Here is a 20,505-nt window from a genome sequence, read left to right as displayed (position 1 = left end):
CTTATTTGAATATTCTGTGAACTTTCTATCATAACATTAAAAATATTATATTTTTCACAATCATTGAAGAAAAAGTAAAATAAGTCTAATTTCACTGGTGAAATAAATCTGAAAAATAAACAAATCCCTAGAGTTTTGTGTAAGCATAAGGAAGTGATTTAGCACACCAAATTGATTAATCAGGCAGCCTAACTTCAGAACTCCAAAAATGTTGGTGGGGGCAGGGGGGAAGGAGAGGCAGAAGTACTTTGAATAAGACTTCAATCATAGAATGGTTTGTCTTTGAAGGAACATTACATATCATCTAGTTCAACCCTCCCTGCCACAGGCAGGGACACTTTCCATTAGATCGGGTTGCTCAAAGCCCTATCCTACCTGGCCTTGAACACTAAGGATGAGGCATCCACAACTTCCCTGGGCAACCTGTTCCACGGTCTCACCATCCTCACAGTAAAGAACTTCTTCGTAATATCTAATCTAGATCTACCCTCTTTCAGTTTAAAGCCATTCCCCCTCATCCTATCACTACATGCCCCCGTAAAAAGTTCCTCTCCATACTTCTTATAGGCCCCCTAAAGGAGGTACTGGGAGGCTGCTATAAGGTCTCACCGGAGCCTTCTCATCTCCAGGCTGAACAACCCTATCTCAACATATTTTCATAGGAGAGGTGCTCCTTTAAACGATGAGCAAAACTTGTGAAGGACTGGGAAACAAAAATCATCATCCTAGATTATTTCTTCTCTTCCTTTTCCCAAGAGGGAGCTGGGTGGAATCTCATCTGTAGACTGGTCTCTTGCTTGTTACCTTTCTTATCCAAAAATAAAGTTTATGTGGAGATTACATGATCTCTTGCTTTGTTTTCAGAATGACCTCTCGCACTCACGTTAGACAGGACCACAAAAACTGGAACAAATGGTGGTACTAAAACAAACAAACAAAATCTTAAGAAACATCTTTCTGTTGCCTGTTAGAAACCTGCAGAATTTCAGGCACTTAGCTGCACCCTCGTAAGATAGATCTGTGCTTGCTTACCAAACCACACATACCTGGTTTAGACAGTCTGTTTAACTTATCTACTGTTTTGGAAACATCTGCTTTGGGATTTAAAGTAATAGTAATCCACAAAGAGAAGTCACAGCCAACAAGAAATTTTACACATGCTGGACATACAATGTTCTTAAATCTTTCATCTTTTGCTTCAGTACTCTTGTAGCAAGACTTGTAACAAGTCTCTTGTCATTCAGATCACAGAAATCCTTTGGCTGTGGCAGGACCCCAGCTCTTCTGCACCAGGGGAAATGCAGATGAGAAAAATATTTATGTAATAAAGCATATATTTCACTGTTTTTCTTCGTAAGACAACAGCAAGAAACCCACATGATTACATAACTGAAGAGGTTTGCCACTACATGCAGATGAGGGCAGTGGGAACCCACTTACATGCATGTGCACAACTGCTCTTCACACACACGCACAGACACACACAATTTCAGGAATTTTCCTGTGTTATATTAATGTCTCTTCTTTACATACCTCATTCTTCTGTGGCACTCTTCTTCAGAAAGAACTGTCAACAGGGACTTCATTTCAACTTTCCTTTCCCATTTAATTTGTGGCAATTTAGAATCAAGCTAAACATAAATAATTAATGACTATTAAATATGTCCTGTTAACAGAAAGCCACTGCACACTTAAGATCACTGGCTTTATTCCTCATCAGTCTTCCATTCTATTCTGGTTCCACTCACATTTGCAGGGTAATAGCATCATAAGAAATGTTTACCTACAACACAACAAGTTGCTGAAATTCTACAGTGAAGATCATTTTGTGTTCTACACTAGCAAGACAGAAAGCTGTTTCTTGACAGTGCAAGTATTTTGTTAGCTTTCTTTTTTAACTTTCTTTACCCATTCCCACTTTGCTAGCAAACACGTTTCTGATATTTTTCTGAATGTCTACATACGCATGAACAAAGAGAAATGCATTTAGACATGCTATGAAAAAAAAGAAAAACCCATGTCCACGAAATGCAACAAGTTTATATTTATTTCTTCATTTAGGTAAACCAACACATTCTAACTGAAGTTAACAAAGCATATAGTTTGTTACATATGACAAGATTCTCGTGGATGAAAGGAGCAATATGAATGTATCATCAGGAACACCAAAATTATAACTCTCATTCTCAGCACTCTGACCAGGAATCAATACTGTAGTTGATGGTCTTTAAGTCAAAAGCGATCTCAGATGTCATTTTCAAGTGAAGATAACTGCATTAAGAAATTATCTTTCAGTCTCTATTTTAGCAGCACTCTTAAAACAAACAAATGAAAAAAAAAAAAAAAAACATGAACAACCCTACAAACCCTACCATTTCTTTTACAAACAGGTGATTTGTATCAGTAATAGGGTGTATTGTATGGCTTCATGACTTCATCTTTAGTTTTTTTTATTTGGCTGCATAAGCATCTTTAAAAATAAGCAAGCCACAAATGAGACTTGCATACAGAATCCTGACACCATCCCCCTTATTAAGAGAGATGCTTGCAATTTAAAATTTATTATTTTGGGGATAACATTACACGAAATTACTTACTTGAGACTGGAAAAATCATTCCAATCAGAGAATATTTTTAAATTGACAGACATATATAATAAAACCGCTGATTTTCTCAAGCTATTTGATATCCGATTGAAGTTCACCAACTAACAGCATAAGTTGAATAAATGGCTTATAATTTTATGAGCTTGACCATTTAACTGATCAAATCACTGAGTGGAAGACATCTAGTAATACAAGGTCACACCAATTCCACAGCTAGTCATGTAAGAAGGTATGACGCTCCACCAGCTCAAAAGTCTTGAAAGTAACAATATGACTGAGATACAACAGTTTGGTGGCCCCATACTGACAGATAAACTCTATTTTGAAGAGCAATTTCAATGTCAGCAAATTAAAAGAAACAAACAATTTCCTTTAGCATTTGCACTTCAAAATGGTCAATCTACAAACCTCTTTTTTCTACATTTCCAGAAAAAGGAAAAAAAACATTCCAGATATCTCTTTCAATGTCTCAGAACAGCTTGGCTTAATCATTTAAATAATACTGGATTTCATCATTTATTCCATCCAAACCATTCCATGATTCCATGAAACTATATGCCTCAACAGGGAAAAAAAAAAAATACCAATTTAATCATGTTCTCCAGTTCTAATGATATATTTTTCAAAAGTTATCTTTGAAAACCAGCATAAGAACTTTCATTTACACTTTAATTCATATAAATACATTAGCTGAATCTGTGTTCCTAAACTATGAGCCAATGTAACTGCTAATTATAAATTAACAGGCAAAACTTTAAAATTTTTAATAGTTGAGCGATTTTCCAAAGTTAAATAAAACTCTTTCCTCTAAACAAGGCATTTTGAGCCTAGAAGTTAAAAACAAGTAACATCCATGCAAATAAATACCCTCCAAAGAAAAGAGCTAATGGCCCAAACTAACAACAACAAAAAGTAAACATCACTTTATTTAGAAAAAGGACAAGTATACTCTTTGTCTTTCATGGTGTTGTTCTGAGTTCTATGTAACTTTCATTTAAGTCAAAAGGAATTTTTGCTCTAGAATGAAATTTGCTTCAAACCAGAACCTTGGTGCTTTATTACAAAGGCATCTCAAGAAATTTGAAGATCTCATAGCTAGAACAATCTGAGACATAGAGGAGTAAAAAGTTCTTTTTAGATTCTTATTATAAAAAAGTAAAATGTTTCTTGAACAGACAGCCTCATTTCTACATGTCTGCAATATGCTTTGGTGTTCTACAGGAATGACTAGGTGCCTAAAAAGAGAATCTGCATCTTAAATCAAACAGCCAACCAACCGAATAGTTGTTGGTTTGCATGACACCAGCTCATGGCCATTAACAAGAATCACTCATAAGCAAAGAACAAATATTTCAGTTTGAACAAACAGTTCAAATAAGTGGCATCTAGCTAAAATGTGATCTATTTGGATTTAAAAAAAAAAAAAAAAAAAAAAAAAAAAAAACAAAACAAAAACCCACCCAAGGAAAAAAACCCCACAACACAAACAAACAAATGACAAAACAAACAAAAAAACCCCCAACTAACCAATGTCCCTTCTCAGTCTCCCTTATAATCATTCCAACAGACTTCCAAGAATCTAATTCTATGCAGAATCATTGGAAGGTTTTTCATCAGCAGGACCTGGGACTTGGTACTCATTTCTCTGATTTTATAGCCTCTGTAGCCAAAGAGCAGCCAGCGTGCTTTATAACATAGATCCAGAAACTGCAAAAACAGTCTTATTCCCACCTACCAGGCTACCAGAATAATTTTTCACTTCTCAAGTCTGATTTCTAGCCAGGAAATTGAGAGTAGAGGACTCATTATTAATCCAGCTTCTTATCACTTAAATTAAGTTTGTAGGAGGAACTGCAATCCTATTCAAACATTATAAGAGGTTTCTAGTAGCAATTTCCATAATTAAGGCTATCCTCTTTTTATGGCCACCCTAAAATTGAGCTGATGAGACAGTATATCCAAGCAAGACTTTACTCCCCTTCTACCATTTTCTGTTACTCCTTGTTGGTGATTTTGCAAGTTGAAAGGAATATTTTAATATATCTAATAGTACTTCCAAAATCCAGCTCCTTTCCCAATAAGCAATTTCTGACACATATTTCCATTATACTTATGCAAAGTTGGTATGGTTTTACAATCACATTTTCTTATTTAAACAGATTTTAATGGTTATTTCAGCAGCAGGTGGTAGGTTTTGCTGTTTCTGTTTACAGACTTGACAATACCTGCACCATATACCGTTGTGAAGAAGAGGAAACCACTCACCCAAAATGTGTGAACTCTGACTGACAACTTATTTTTTCTAGCTGGTGATGAACTTGCATAAAAGCAGTACATGCAAAAGTACTCTTGCCAACAATGCAGTAACAATGCCAGCTGGTCCCAGCTGTCCTATGGTTAACATGGAGGTTATTATCCTGTAAGATGCATATCTGCATGTACAATAGTAGCTTAGGACCTGAGTACCGCTGGCTCTTCTTATATATCATCTCTGCTTGCCACTGCAACTATTTGATTAATATAGCACAATGAAATTAATTAGTTCACACTGCTATATTTAATGTTAATGACGTGTTTCGCATGCACACGTTTTAATTGCCACTTTTTGGAATCTTTCCAGTGATTACATAGCAGCAGGGGGGGAAGAGGAGCATACCATGTGTCAGTCTTTCCTTGGAAGCATATCTAAAAATCGTGTTATAGCCTTCTCCAAATAAAAAATAACTACTGATCACCGTTAAGAATATAAGAATTAAACAATTAGTACTTAGATTAATATAAATTTACCAGAAAGGCTTGAATAATCTCAGTTTGGAATATACACTGCTGGAATTATGGAGATTTCTCCTGTATTTTCACTAATTCTAACACTCTAATTATGAAAACATTATTTTCAAACACCATCGTGAAAGTGAGCAGCAAGAACAACTTTATAAGAGTTACTCTAAAGCTGATACATAATTGAATGAAGACTCCAATTTAACGTTTTAGGAAAAAATACTCAGTTTTATTTTACTCAGTGTGTATTATAGTACCTTCCTTTTTCAATGGAATTTTCAGAGTAAGATTTGCCTGTAGATACTGAGATATACTAGCCATACTAATTTGTATATTTATAATCAACCTAGAGTTTAAAATGCATTGTGGAGTTACTAAAAGGGGGACAAAAAAAAAAAAAAAAAAACCCCAACCTCCTTGTAAAAAAGACAAGACATAGACTTGACTCCTAACCCCTGGGGGAGGGAAAAAAATTGTAGCCTGTCCATCAGGTTCCTGTCCACTGCCTTCCTTGTGAGATCTTTACTGACAGAAAAGCACAAACTGATAATTATTAGAAGTAGTGTAACAGCCTAGCAGTGCCACGCTCTTCCTGAGTGGGCATCTTTGCTTCATAAAACTGCCCAATCTGGTACTCCCTACTACTCTTGTTTTCTTACTTAAAATATACAGTAGTTCCTCTGCGGGCAAATAAAGGGCTATAGGGATTAGGAGAGATGTTCAGTGAAGTATAATCAAACTAACACTTCAACTATTTTTCCACTCATGTCTGAACACATATGTCACACTTGAATTTAGGGGTTTTTTTTTCATAACAAGGAATAGACACCTATACAATTTTTTTAACACCTGTTCAGGTTTTACCAGTTCTCATTCCTGCAGGGCTTCACTGGATAAAAATCAAATTACACTTACATATTTTGCTATCATAATAGGAACATGTACAAATGGAAAAAAAAACATGAAAGGAACTTTTGTATAAGGATATCGGTAGAAGAAAAACTACGGAAAACATAATGGACACACATGCGTAATTCTTCAACTGGTTTGTTCTTCTCAAAGTTCAAGAGAGGAACACTGAGCTACTTCCCACCTTATTACCAACTTTGACTGAAGGCAAGATAAACAAGCTGAAGAAGATAGCCTTCACAAATTCCCACCAAGATAATGCTTCTTTTTACGTGACTAGTTACCAGCAGCTTTAGTCAAATGATCATCATATTTCGAAGTTTCCACAGGAAAGAGGCATTTTTCATCTACGTTCTTAGCACACGCTTTTGGAGCATTTCACTCCACCACAGCCATCACCATGGAACAGGACACAGGCCTGCCTCCAGCATATGAGCAGCCACTGACCCCTTGAAGGGGAAACCAAACCAGGTTTTCAAATCAGCTCTGGTTTAGCTGAATACTTGTTCCTAACCGCGAAAGAAGCTTCTGTAGCTTTCATCTTGTAACAACAGGCAGAGAAAGAGATGGACCCAAGTGATCAATCTAATTTTTTCCATAGAAAATTCTTCCTGAGTGCAAAGAGAATGTATGCCTCTGTCCTCACCATAAGCCAAGCAGTACACAAGCAGACAGTGGTGCTTGTTTCTCTCCTCAATTCGTCGTCTCCTGCTATAAACAAAGGTTAAAAAACTTTCTGTCCAAGTAAGCGAGGTATTAACTAACTCAGATGTTTAGCTTTTCTTAAATCAGCAGCAAATTTCAGATAGCATTATTAAGAACTAACTTTGCAATACAACAAAACAGGTTTCACAGCTATACCATTTTCCACTTCAAGAAAGTGTCTAGATTGTGTTCAAGCCACATACTACCAAGACTCATTGCTCTCTCTCCCAGACAAAGAAATCAAAATGTATGACAGAAAGTGTTTAATAAGAAGATAAAAGTATACTGTACTTTGCAGTAACTTAAAATATCTATTTAGCAATTCAAAATTAATACAACAGGCATGATGGGACAGTAACACACGCTCTCCCCTTCCCCTCAAAAGATACATACCACCTTCAAAAAAAAAACACCAAAAAAAAAACCAAACAAGCAAACAAATAAAAAAAAGAAAAACACGCCACCAAATAACACTTCACTGAACCAGAAAAAAAGCAGAACTCAAGCTGAAGCCAGTAACACAATACTTCTGCCCCAAAGAAACTTGGGTGAAAGAACCTCAGATCACTGTTAACATTATTTTAGCCATTATCACATAACAACCCTTTGGAAATTACTGTATCTGCTTATGTGAGAACTGATTTTACAGATTTTATTTTTAGTTAATAGATTTAGCTGCTACAAATCAGGAGAAAAGTTACTAATACAGAACTGTCGTTGTGAATGTTCTTTGCAAGGCAGCATTCCTATCTAGTTCCCTCCCAACACTGCTAAAATCACAACTTTATAGCAAAGCAGAAAAAAATAAAAAACATAGCATTGTTCACTGTTCCAGTATTTTCTCCTTGAATACTGAGCAAGGAAAAAAAAAAAAAAAAAAAGAAAATCTACTTCTTCTGAATTTTACAATGTGGTCTCGCTCTCAATCATAAGGCATCACCAGAATTTTTATCATCATAATGATTAGTCATTCTCTTCATTATTCCCCAATTTCCATCTGTATCACAACTTTTATAAGATTCAGACGTAAGTAACAACAAATGTACCACTTTTTGAGACAAAGAAGTGAGGTTAGGTTACGAAAATCTCAACTTGGCATAATTTGTTTCTGTTTTGTTTCCCCAAGTTAGTAAAATGTAGACATCCAGTGAAACACCATTAACAGATATTACAGTTTGCATCAGCTGGAATACCATCTTGCAGGTATGGAATATTGCTTAAGGCAATATATATTAATAAAATCAGCTTAAATTATATACACTAAGGTTTTCTTCGAATTTTCTTTGATCATGAAACTGCTCTATTCTTTGTGATTATTAAGACAACTTTTGAAGATCACTTTATCTTCCGTTTATGCAAAATGATCCTGGCTCACAAACAAGATCTACTCTATTGCCCTTCTAAAACCTTGTTAGATACGTTACAGAGGGAGACCTCCATCTGTAGGAGCAGTCTCTCTTGCATGTTATTCCCGATACCCCTTTATCAAGCAGAACAATTGAAATGTCTTTTGCAACCATCATTTAATGAACATAATATAAAAATAACTTCAGCAAATGCATATTAATGTATTGCAAACTTTTTATCTGAAAAAAATGATGTTAAAAGTTAAATCCAAATAGAATTATTACGATGAGATTTATCATATCAGCTTTGCTTATACTCCAAAAATCAATAGCCCTGACCCCAGAAGAAAATATTACTGTCAGTAATCTTTACTGGTTGTATAATGGTCAAGATGTTAATAATATAAAAACAGAAAAAACACACCTCACCTCAGCATAATTATATTACACAGATCCCTAGGTCCTTTCCAAGAAACAGAAAAAGGTGACCTACCAAAGCAGCAAATAAGAAAAAGGCAGTGTGACTTTACACAGTTCACCATTTCTGCAGTGCCCCTGTGCCTTCCCTCAGAGGCACCAGCATAGCATCAGTGCAGGAAAGCACAAAAGTTGATTCTGTGGATGGAGTATAATTAGTAGCATAAACTCCTGGACTCCATCAATCTGCGCATCATATATGAGAAGTGGAAAAAAATTAAAACAAAAGAAACAAAAACTAACAGATAAGCTTGTTTCAGAATATGAAGACAAGGGTGATGTCACTTACAACACACACAGATGCACACTTGCATGACCGGATTTCTAGGATGTCTCCAAAATATAATTAATCTAATTATGCCAATAGTTAAGCACAAGTGTTGACTAAGGGAGCTCTCTCTGTTAGCTTCAGATATAACTAGCATAACAAGAAAAAATCCATGCCTTCGGGAAAGGCAAGGAGGAAAGGCAAAGTTCTAGATAGAACATCGGAATACAGACATGTGCAATTCATAATCCCAAACACAGTTAAATGTGCAATTTTATATGTTCTTGCCTTTCTGAAATACCTGTATGGTACAGAAGAACAGTAGCCTTGGGCTGAGCAGATAAGATACTCAAGGCACCTAAAAAGGCATGAGCCACCTACAGTTAGGCAACTAAATCTCATCCCCAGTTATTAAAAAAGTGTCATCTGACTTGACACTGCACCAGAGACCTGAATAACAGGCGTCCTTTCATTGCTGAGGATTTCTTCCATTCCCGTTACTTACTCATTTTCTACCCTCACTTTGCTTCCGTTTCCTTCCTCCTAAAGCACCTTCTAACAATCTCTTTTTTAAAATATACAATGGAATATATATTGCACTTTCTTACAAAAACTTATTTAAATAACAAATATTGAAATAAATGTAACAATTCATGCCTTCTTCAATTTGCTCAGCACTGAGTAATAACATCAGCAGAACACTGAACAGATAGAATATTCATGGGCTTCCTTCTCAACCCCCAGTAAGTTCTCAAAGCCAACCAACACAGATACAACTGCACTTGAGCACTGTCCAAAGACAGCAATACATCTAACTCACCCCAACATTCATAAATATCTACTTGATTAATTCCATAACTCCAGCAGAACACTGTCAGTTTACCTCTCACAATACATTAGGAAACATCTGATATTGGAAAAACAAGGTAAGGAAGCTAAGGATATCACCCTATTTAAAAGTTAATTCTCACCTAAGGAGAAAGGGACACTATCAGAATCTGTGAGAAGGCACAGAAATCTGAGTTATGAGCTAATTTCAAAATAATCATACATTTTAACTATGTGCCAGTCTTCTGCAGAGGTAGTGTATGAAGAAGGGTAAGACCAGCAAGGGAAAGGCTGGTCTCCATGCTGAGAAAAGAAAAAGCTGATTCTGCGCACAAATATATTTGGATACTTTCCAATTTATGATTCTATATAGAATATGTAAATGGGAACATCCAGGGATTTCATTTCCACACCTATAGACACCTCTGAAACCTACAGTTGATGAAGAAAAACAGGTGCTGCAACACAACTTACTACTGCTGTGCCAAATACAAAAATCACTTTCCTCCAATAACCCTAGAACAGAAAACAACCTACAGGGAGTTCTCAAAGGAAAGGGATTCTAAAATGAGAGAAATCATGCATTCTGATTAGGAATGGAAGCCCACTGCACTTTGTCCTAAAAACGCAGAAGGAAATATTTTGACCCTGCTTTGAAGTTATTTATCGATTTTTCCAAATAATATTTATTCTATGCTGCTGACCCAATTATCACTAAATAAATTCATTTTGCAGAAGACTGTATCATGGATATAGGGGTGGTTATATGGTTAACAGTACTTGATTACTCAGGTTTGGTGGCCTACATACATTTTGGCTGCTCCTGAAGCTTTGCGATCTATTGTACACTTGCTAGCTGAGGCATTTGACAAAAGAATCTCCAACCTCACTGACTGATCTTAGCTTCACCAAATTGTCAGAGGACACTGGGTTCACAGGGAAAAAAAAGGAGTCAAGTCAAACATATGGCCCATTTCAAAGCCTATGCTCGGCAAAATCAGGCAAATGCATTTGCACAGCTTTGCAAGTCTAGCTGCTCTGCATTCATTAAAAAAAAAAAAAAAAAAAAAAATTAGGACTTAAATTGTTTGACAAAAGCTATTTGTGTATCTTTTATTCATATGGAGAGATGACAATTTCACAGAATAGTTGTGTTTAAAACTGAAGTAGTGGCTAAATTATCCAGAAGAGAACATAGGTTATCACTGTCTTAATGCATTGGTTCTTTTTTTTCCTGTATATATTCTAACTACTCCAGTTGGTACGTTAACGATGCCAGCCCAAATCTACTAATGTCAAATTTGAAATTAATGTCATGCTTTGCTGGGCAGAGTTCTGTTTGCAAAGGAATACCAATGATTAGTACAACTTCTCATTAGGAATATTTCTATGAACAGCAGACACAAATCAAATTACAGGCTATACGTAATACATTATTTGAAATTCACTATTACTACTTATCCATACCTATAATTTTGCAAAGAATTAGAGAAGTATAGAAAAGTTAACTAAATTTCTTCATAAAGAGAAATTTTAGTACATTACTCAAATATTTCCACTAGTGTATGTAGATAACTTAATGTAATGTAACATCATTAATCTAATAATGATTTAATGATCAAGCATCTCCCAGCATATTCCTCCCATTACAGGAATTTTATAGGTCTCAAGACATGTTTCAAGTCTGACTTCTTACAGTATGAACTCTAATATACTAGCTATACTGACAGTTAGTTCATACTGCTAATGCATGAGCATAGTACCATTTTTCTGCTATGTTCAAGACCCACCATAACAACAAAAAGCCACACACTTCCTTAAGGAAAACATAGATGAAGAAAAGCATCAACTGTAATTTCATGATACTGCTGTGATTTCTGATGAAGACAGCACTCCCTATGGTTTTCCAGCTCTGAAGAAGTCTGAGAATACCATCTGGCAACCTCATGGTTGCAATAAGAAAAGGAAAGCAACTTGTGAAGACACGGACGGCTTATATGAATTCTCCTCCTTGAATCCTTTCCATGGGGAACCGATGATGCCATTGAGCTTTGCCTAACTCTATATCACGGCACATTCCTTTCAATCTGAAAGAAAATCTTTCAAGATGATTGAATCCTGTAGGATTTCTTCTGTCATTTTTAAATTGTTGTGATGAATATCCTCATGTCTTTCTACCCAAATGGACAGCAATTCAGGCATCATTTTCGCTTATCTTTTGTTATTGTCAGTAGTTCTGTAGCGACTCAAGTAAGAGTTACATCACTGTTCTCCCTTTTACATATGTGCAGGTAGTAAAAATTTGTTGTATTTCTTCAGAAGTCGACTACAAATCCAGACTTTAAGGTTATAATCAAGTCTTTCACTGCAAATTTAAAAATTGTACTGTAAATGTTCTTATTTAACTCCTGTTTGGGAAGAAAAAAAAAATCTTTAGACTTTAAATTAACATGGTATGTTAGATCTAGATACAATGTGGAGAACTTTTTTTGCTGAAGTTAGAAGACAACCACTTTGCGTTGAAGAGCGAGGAGAGTGAGGAAAATACAGAGCTGAACATAAACTACTATAAACACTGTCCTACGTAACACAGGGCCTGATGAGACTGTGTCTCGTGCCCCTAGGAAGAAGAGGGGAGTTTGTGAGGAGGAAGGAGGGAAAGGAGAGAGAATGCCTCAAAGCTAGAGCCATGTTACTTTCCCTGACATACTCCCACACTGACTGTTAAACTGCTGCATTAGAGTCTAACAATCACTTCCAGACTAGAGCAGATGCAATTGTTCCTATGCAGTTACTTCTGCTGCAGTAACCTTAGGAATTACAGCTCCCAGAAGACTGGTTGGTGTACACTTCCAACCTGCTGCCACCAGAGGACCTTTATTCAGGTTGTTCACCTTAAATCAATCATCATAAAACAATTGTTCTGTCACCTGCGAGGAGCTCACCAGCCGTGAGGTTTTTTAAGCACTCTGGAAATAAAAGTTTACCTTACTCACATAGTTCCAAAAATAACTAGAACTGCTACATAGTCCCACATCCCATTAAACCATGAGTCCTCACATTTACAGACTAGACAATCACCCTTGCTGAAACAGTTTCCTTTCCAACTCATCTTTCCACTGTGAGCAGAAAACATAAGCATTTAGGTTTTCACTGCTGGGCACTGTTACACATACTTAGCAAATGAGCTAGGTATTCTCGAACCAAATAAAGAGCAGCAGCTTGGAGAAACAGTAATTTCTTGACTGCCACTGTGTACAGTTCTCACTTTAAATTCAGGAGAAGAGCAGAATGCACCATATGCGCTAAAATGTTTACCTTACCTTTTGAAAAGCTACTGCAAGACATACTGAAGAAGTTATCTTAAACACCCTTCCAGCTTTTCACAAAGAGATGAGACTTAAGCATAGGACTGACTGCTGTAGACAGTGTTTTTCTACACCCAGTGTATACAGAAAGCAGACTACTGGACCTATAATATGTATCTATCTTTTTAACTGGTAAGTACATGCACTCATACTGCTTAAGCTGGAAAAATCCCACACAGCATTCTTAAGAAAAATCATCATACTATTCAAAGCCTTAATATTGCAAACACACAAATCCAGAAATCCCTTTTTTCAAATACCTCTCTAAAACCTTTATTTTACATTTCAGCACAATGTAAGTGCATAATCTGAAAAGCACCATAATATTTCAAACAACTTTAAAGGCATTTAAAAGCACTCCTATATTCAGCATAAATTTAAAACATATATAGTATTTTGATAAATTTTACAGTACTTCTGACATAAATTTTCTAAAATTGATTTTATAAACCAGATTCTGCAGTCTCCACTCAGCTAAAATCTTATTCAACTAGATTTTAAGTTTTTGCATGGACAAAAAAATCCACTTTTTAGAAGCAGCTATAAAGTGGACAGTACAGAAATACAGAATATAAAAAAAATGAGATTTCTCACACAATAATTTTCACTTAATAAAGCATACTTAATAGAATAGAAATATAAGAGAAATAGGAGTTTCTGCAACTATTGACAACAAATGAAAATAGATGAGTAATTCAATCCTCATATTGACCATAAAAGTAGGTATTTCTCCGCAATTTTCCATTTATTGCTACTTTTCTGTCATTGTTTTACACTGACGCTTATTAAAGAAGCTACTAGAACAGATAAACTGAAAATCAGACAGCATCTAATGGCATTAAGAATGCTAAAAAATTCTCCCATTATGCATTCCTTTTGCCTGATCTTGCGTGCACACTTCCTTCTCTTAGTCTTTATTATTAAGTAGATTTAATTCTTGTTTGTGAATTCATTCATGCCTACTGCTTATTTCCGATTGGAATTTTAAATCCATTTAACTTAGTTTGCTACTAAACATTTTTCATCGCCCAAAAAATTATAGACCAAACACACTCCTTGTCAATATTATGTGACCCTAGTGTCATCACTCTGTTATCACTGTGACATAAAACCCCTTTTTAACTTTATCATGGTTTCCATTAGGATTATAGATGCAAAACTGCGAAGTGGAAAGTCTGGAAGCAGGGAGAGCATAAAAGCTCCTCAAGAAACTTCCAGCACTAATGACCTTATAACAAGTATGCAGGGAAAAAAACAAGCAAAACAACAAAAAAAGAAACCTGCCACAAACCAAACAACAAACAAAAACATATAAATAGGCATTCTCCAGCCCACATTCTGAGATATTTCTATGGACATCTTTCCTTTATTTCTTAGTATTTAAGAATGCCCTAATGTTTCCTTCTCCCCATCTGGTTTCCTTAGAATTCCTGTGGCCACTAATGAACAAAAAAACCTACCTTCCTTGACTACAGATACCAAAATCCAACCCTAAATTACAGATCATCTGCATAAATGCCACTGTTAAATTTATATTTGCTGCCTACAAGGTCTTCAAAGTGACACCAAATCAATTAAGCTTACTCTAAATATGTGGGATTCAGGTACCAATCTGTTTTCACGCTAAGCAAGCTTTGGACTGATGAAAAGTACCAGTAACCTTTCCCAAAATGCTGAACTGGCCTGTTCTCCAATTTAGCCAAGGATATCTTAGTTTATCCAACTTGTTACAGTACTTGGAACCTGTACAATTAGAATCCATACATATAAAAGTTATTAATGCTGTATAAATTTCAAAATAAGACACACAAACCAAGCTGATTAAAACATCTGTGTATTATTTGATAATTATAATATACACCATTTCAAAACAGTTTGTGCTATCAAGCATCATGTTTATTTCTGTACTGTCAGTTTCTTCAGAAAAGCTACATATAACAAAGAATGAATACTCTGTCATAATTTTTTCCATCACAGTTTATGACTACGAAGTTTGGTAGTACACTGGTATACTAAGTAATTAATATTAATAAAGACAACGCTATTTGACTTTATCTACTGCAAACTTATGCAACTATGTAAGATTTTATTAGTAAGAATTCATACAATAAGCACATGTTAGAGGAATTAATCATTCATTCCCCGCAGACTGCTTATATATTTCATCAGGCTATTATCTGATCTGAATAACAAGAACAATTGCATAATAAAACACACCACTGCTGACATATGCAACTTTATTCTATCAACTTCATATATTCACAGCAAGAGGTCTTTTTAAAGTCCTGTTGTTTCTTCTGAATTTTAGACTGACCTGATTCAACATTTTCCTGTATCAACAATTACAATCAAGACTGTACATACATATATGATCAAATATAGTACGTATCAAACTTAATTGCCACAATTTGACTCAGGTCATTTCACACAGTAACAAGGAGTAATTACAGCAAAAGCAGAGTATGTGTCAAGTCATTTTTCATATAGATACTGAAGTATTGCCAGGTCATACCCTAGATTTAAAGAAAATCCGAAAGACAAATGATGAAGACTATATTCCAAACTAATAAAGCCATTAAGTATGATGTTATTCAACTGAAACTAAACAATATAGTTCCTATCTGATTAGTCATATATATTTTAATCTTTTGCTTTAAAAAATGGACACTTTGTTAGGCATTCAACACTGCATGCTGCATGTTTGGGACCACCTAGCAGAACAGAAATCTTAACCTAATAAACTTCTCTATATGCAGTCTCAGAACACTTCATGGAAATTATCTGGATATATTCTTTTAATGCTCTACTCACAGGGAGTACAACACACCAATGAGTCATGTCAAATGTTACCTAGTCAAAAAAAAAAAAAAAAAAGAGGAAGGCTCTGTTTTTAACTGACATACATTTATAGTACTAAAACAGTAACAGCAGGATTCCTTAATAAGCCAGAAGATGTGTTACCCTTTTATTTCAAGTTCAGAAGTTCATCGGGTATTTTTTCCTGTCATAAATGATACGATATGAAAGTCACCCTGATTCACTACCTCAGAACTTGCAGCAGCATATGCTTTATAATTATTCTTAGCTTTAAGATTATGAATACCTGAAAGTGACTCTGAATGTTATCCTTCTGCTACTGCAGATTTAGCCTTTCCTGCTCTTGTCCCATTAATTTCCTAAACAAATTTTGTCCAATTACCTTTACTGTTGTGACATAAACTAATTTCTTTACTTCACACAGAAAAGCATTTAATTTGGCCCTAATAAACTTTCACTCCTGGCAACATTCATTAGTTGTGATTGGTTTTGAATTGCACCTGAAAATGCAACATTAATTTTACACTGAGTTCCTTAATAAAATACACTTGTAAATGCATGTTTAATGGCTTCTAAGGACACAAGTTAATTCTGAGTAGGTGAACAGTAAAAACATCATAGGGAATTGAATTGCATAGTTTATTTACAGTACTCATTTATTATTTCAAATTTGTACTGTAAACTAACCCAAATTTGTCAAGAATTTGTAAAGAAGTAAGTTTAACTTATTCGAATTCAAAACCATATTATCCCTACATGAGATAAAATAACACATGAAGAACTTAAATCCAAGTCCATTTGGCAGGAATAGAGAAAAAATGCTGAAATGCTATTGATTCCTTCCAGTACATTCAAAACATCTGACTCAACTATATTTCTATTGACATAACACAAAGGTTTTATTTAGATATTAGCAAACATGAGCAATTACTTTCATTGATATACTTTTCATTCTTATTTCTTTCCTCTACCTAGGAAACAGTTAATCCTCAACTACTAATACTAGCTGTTTCCTCCACCGGAGATGCAGCAAATGTCGATAATGGGTCCACTGTCCCAAGAGAAATAATGCCTGCAAAAGTTCTCCTCCCCAGATGCAAACATATTTAGTGCTAAACAACACCTAACAGCAGACTCTTCATGTCATACCTTTACTTGGTCTTTGTACCTTTGTCAACTCTACAGCCCAGCCAACAAACCTCAGTCCCACTATTCATGAAGCCCTCTTAAATCAGTTAATCTTTTTGCTTCCCCTAGATCTTTCTCACCTATTTAAAGAAGTGCCACCAGTACTTTTGAATATGTTCCTTAAAAGCACTTAGAAAGCAAAGCTGTTGTCTGGAACTGTCATCCTCATTAGAAAAAAAAAAAAAAAAAAACATTTTATAGATAAAAAAACTTCATGAAAAATCTAATAACTTCAGGATGTGGACTAAAAATGCTTACAACTGAATCTAGACAAAACATTCTTAGTATGTATAATCCATGCACATTTTATACTAAACTGAATGCCCTGTCACTTGGCATTACTTAGCAGGTCACACAGTGCTGTAGACCACTCCTGAGGGAGCGTCTCTTTGTTTAGGTTTTGCCTGTAATTTGGCACATACCTACACTCGCACTAAGGTAGACATTACACAATACTTGACACCCTCAGGTTCTCTACGCAAGTATTCACCTGTAATTTTCTTCTCCCATAAAAGGTGAGTAAACCGCTTTCCTGCACTTTTTCCACTGAAAGCAGTTTAACTTATCATAGCCAAGTTCCTTTCTGACCAGAATAGTGTGATTTACAAGCAGAAATACACACGCATACCCACAAACATATGTATATATATAAAGATGTGAGTGTATATGCTAAGAAAACGTTTGGAGAAACAGGAGAGCATAGGGACAGAAACCAAGCATGGAGTATTTACTTACTAATGCTGTCCGTTCGGACCTCTTCGGAAACCTGAAGGAGTCTCCGCTTTCCCCTCCTGCCAGTCAGGCGCCCCGTTATGCCCCTAGTCCACACAGGCCCAGAAGGAACTGCAAAGAGAGAGAAGCACATGCCACATCAGGCAGTTCTGTTTTGGTGGGATCCAGCGCCGCTACCACTAGCTGCTTGGGGGTACCCCTGCTTTCAGACCAGACTCCTGAAAAAAAGTCACCCTTCTCAAGATTTTTTCTTCTTTTCGCAGTAATTAAAAAAAAAAAAAAAAAAGGAAAAAGGAAAAAAGCCTTCCCGAGCCTCTTGCACCCTAAAATTTGAGGGGGGAAGAACAGGGGGCTGGTGGGGAGGGGAGAGAAAAGGTACCTGCAACTCTCTCCGATGAGGCCGGCAGAGAGATAGGGAAGGAGGGAGGGAAAGAGCGAGGAGGAGAGGGAGGAGGGAGAGAGGGAGCGAGGGGTGGGGAGGACGGGGGGGAGCGGGGAGGGGGTGGGTGCGTGTGTCTGTGCGAGTGCGGGGAGCGGTGGAGCGGCTCTCATGGCGGGCGCGGCGGCCGCCCATTCTCCGAGCCCAGCCGCGCCAGCTGCAGGCGGGCGGCCCCGGGGAACGGGGAGGGCTGGGCCGGGGGCGCACTCCCCGCCGGGCCCCGCGCAGCCCCCCGCCGCCGCTCAGCCCGCTCACCTGCATTTCCTTAACGAGCCACTTGATGGCCAGCAGCAGCAGCAGCCGCGGCGGCCCCCTACCCCCGCCGCAACTTTGGCGGCCGCCGAGCCGCGGAGCTGCGGATGGGGAGGTGCCGGCCGCGGAGTGCCGCTCCGGCCGGGGACCGCGCCGCCAGCCGCCCGCGGAACTTGCCGTCCGGCGGCGGCTGTTGGGGGCTTGGGGCCTGGAGGGGAGAGGGAGGGGAAGCGAGGGGTGGAGGCGACGCTGAGCCCCGCGTGTGCGCGCCGCAGCCGCGCAGCAGCGAGACCGGTAGCGGGGCGCGCTCCGCCGCTCGCCTCACCCGACACTGCCTCCTCCCACCGCGCTCCCCGGCGTGTGCGAAGGGAACGAGCGAGCGAGCTCCTCGCTATTAATAATAATAATCCCTGTCCCCACCTTCCTCCTCTCCCTGGGAAAAGAATTAATAATGCATTAAAATAATGCACCTTTAAAGCCACCGGCTGGCAATAATAAAATAACAGTATTACCACCACTTAAGAGAGCGCTGCTGTGGGTGTGGTGGCGAGGCACGTTTCCCTATTATTCACACCCAAGTGTAACCATAAATTCTGCTGCTGATACCAGTACGTCCCTTTCCCCTACCAGAGCAATTATCATTATCATCATCAAAGACAAAGTCCCTCTCCAAAGCTGAGCGGAGACGCTGAGTCCCCGGGTGGCTGCTGCGGCTGGGCTGTGAGGAGGGTGTAAGCCCACCCCCCCGCCTTCCGTTCGCCCCGAACCAATCTCTTCGTTTCTCCTCTCTCGCTTGTACCGGTGGGTTAAGCATTGCGTTTGGCCCTTTTAGTGTTTTCCCTTCCGTTCCTCCCCTGACGATAGTTTGTGTGTTTTAAATAAAGATTTCATTCTGCCAACCCGCAGGAAGCTTTTAACAAGATGCAGCTGAGCATGTCGATATCTTATATCTTTTTACTGCTGCTCCGGCGTGTACATCAACTCCAAACTCATTTCTTTTCTTCTCCGCCTGATACTGTAGCATCTCAGAGACGGCGGCGGCAGCAGCAGAGCTCTGCTCCCGGATGGCACTTTTACTTTGCCCTCAAAGTATCTCCCAGCAATGAGACCCGCCGGAGCCCCCCCCCCCCCCGCCCCTTCCGTGCAGCCAACTGCTAGGGTGGTTGCTCCAAGATTTCCAGTTCCACTGATAACGCTACACAGCCTGAGAGCGGAGGGGGATGGGTGGGGACCGTCTTTTTGTTTAGAATGCAGTTTTGTGTGTCCGCTATTTTTAATTAAGATTTTTCCAGAAATAGACCTCATCGAGATTTAGTTTACAAAGGTACCTCTGACGGTGGTCAATACTGTCTTCCAAGAGGTACATTTGCAATGATTTGCCTCCTCACAACGATGCGCAAATGTTCTTCACAGACCTTAAACCGCTTATGAAATACTAAAAAAGGGATTTTGTTGTTCTTTTTGTATGTGTTCTGGGGTTTGGGTTTTGGTGGGGTTTTTTTATTTTTTTCTTTAATTTACACTTCGTCTGCACTAAAATAAAACTTTGTTCAGCATGCCGGCTACCTCCTATTGATTTCTGGGTTTTAAGAGGTGATCCCCCCCCCCCCCCCCCGGTATGTTGTGATCAAGGTGATTTCTCTCCATGATAAGCGTTTCCCAACCCGTAGCTGTGCAGTCCTAGCTTGCCGGTCCCCTGCTGCTTCACCTGCTCGTATCAACGCTCAAGCACCAGGTTAAACCAGAGAGGCACCTCGCGGGCTTTTAAGGCTCTCCAAAAGCTCAGCGCCGC

The 20,505-nt window shown here is 37.9% G+C and overlaps 1 protein-coding gene across 49 annotated transcripts in view; it reads right to left on the bottom strand.

The window, feature by feature from the left end:
• The window catches only part of PTPRD (protein tyrosine phosphatase receptor type D), a 1,245,299-nt gene extending 1,225,888 nt beyond the window's left edge, over positions 1 to 19,411 (bottom strand). For 46 of the 49 annotated variants that reach the window (XM_030512140.1, XM_030512189.1, XM_030512144.1 and 43 more), the window contains exons 1-2: positions 18,402 to 18,460; positions 18,026 to 18,133 (exon numbers count right to left, since the gene is read on the bottom strand). The gene's annotated coding sequence lies outside the window, so the exon portion shown is untranslated. Of the gene's footprint in view, positions 1 to 18,025; positions 18,134 to 18,401; positions 18,461 to 18,716; positions 18,807 to 19,225; positions 19,298 to 19,340 lie in introns of those variants that run through there. The other 3 variants (XM_030512143.1, XM_030512142.1, XM_030512141.1) reach the window with 3 other exon arrangements.
• Between the last annotated feature and the right edge of the window lie 1,094 nt (positions 19,412 to 20,505).

Source organism: Strigops habroptila, chromosome Z (assembly GCF_004027225.2).
Source record: "Strigops habroptila isolate Jane chromosome Z, bStrHab1.2.pri, whole genome shotgun sequence".
Classification (NCBI taxonomy): Eukaryota; Metazoa; Chordata; class Aves; order Psittaciformes; family Psittacidae; genus Strigops; species Strigops habroptila.
The sequence above is the reverse complement of the archived record's forward strand: the minus strand, read 5'-3'. Positions and strand labels throughout refer to the sequence as shown.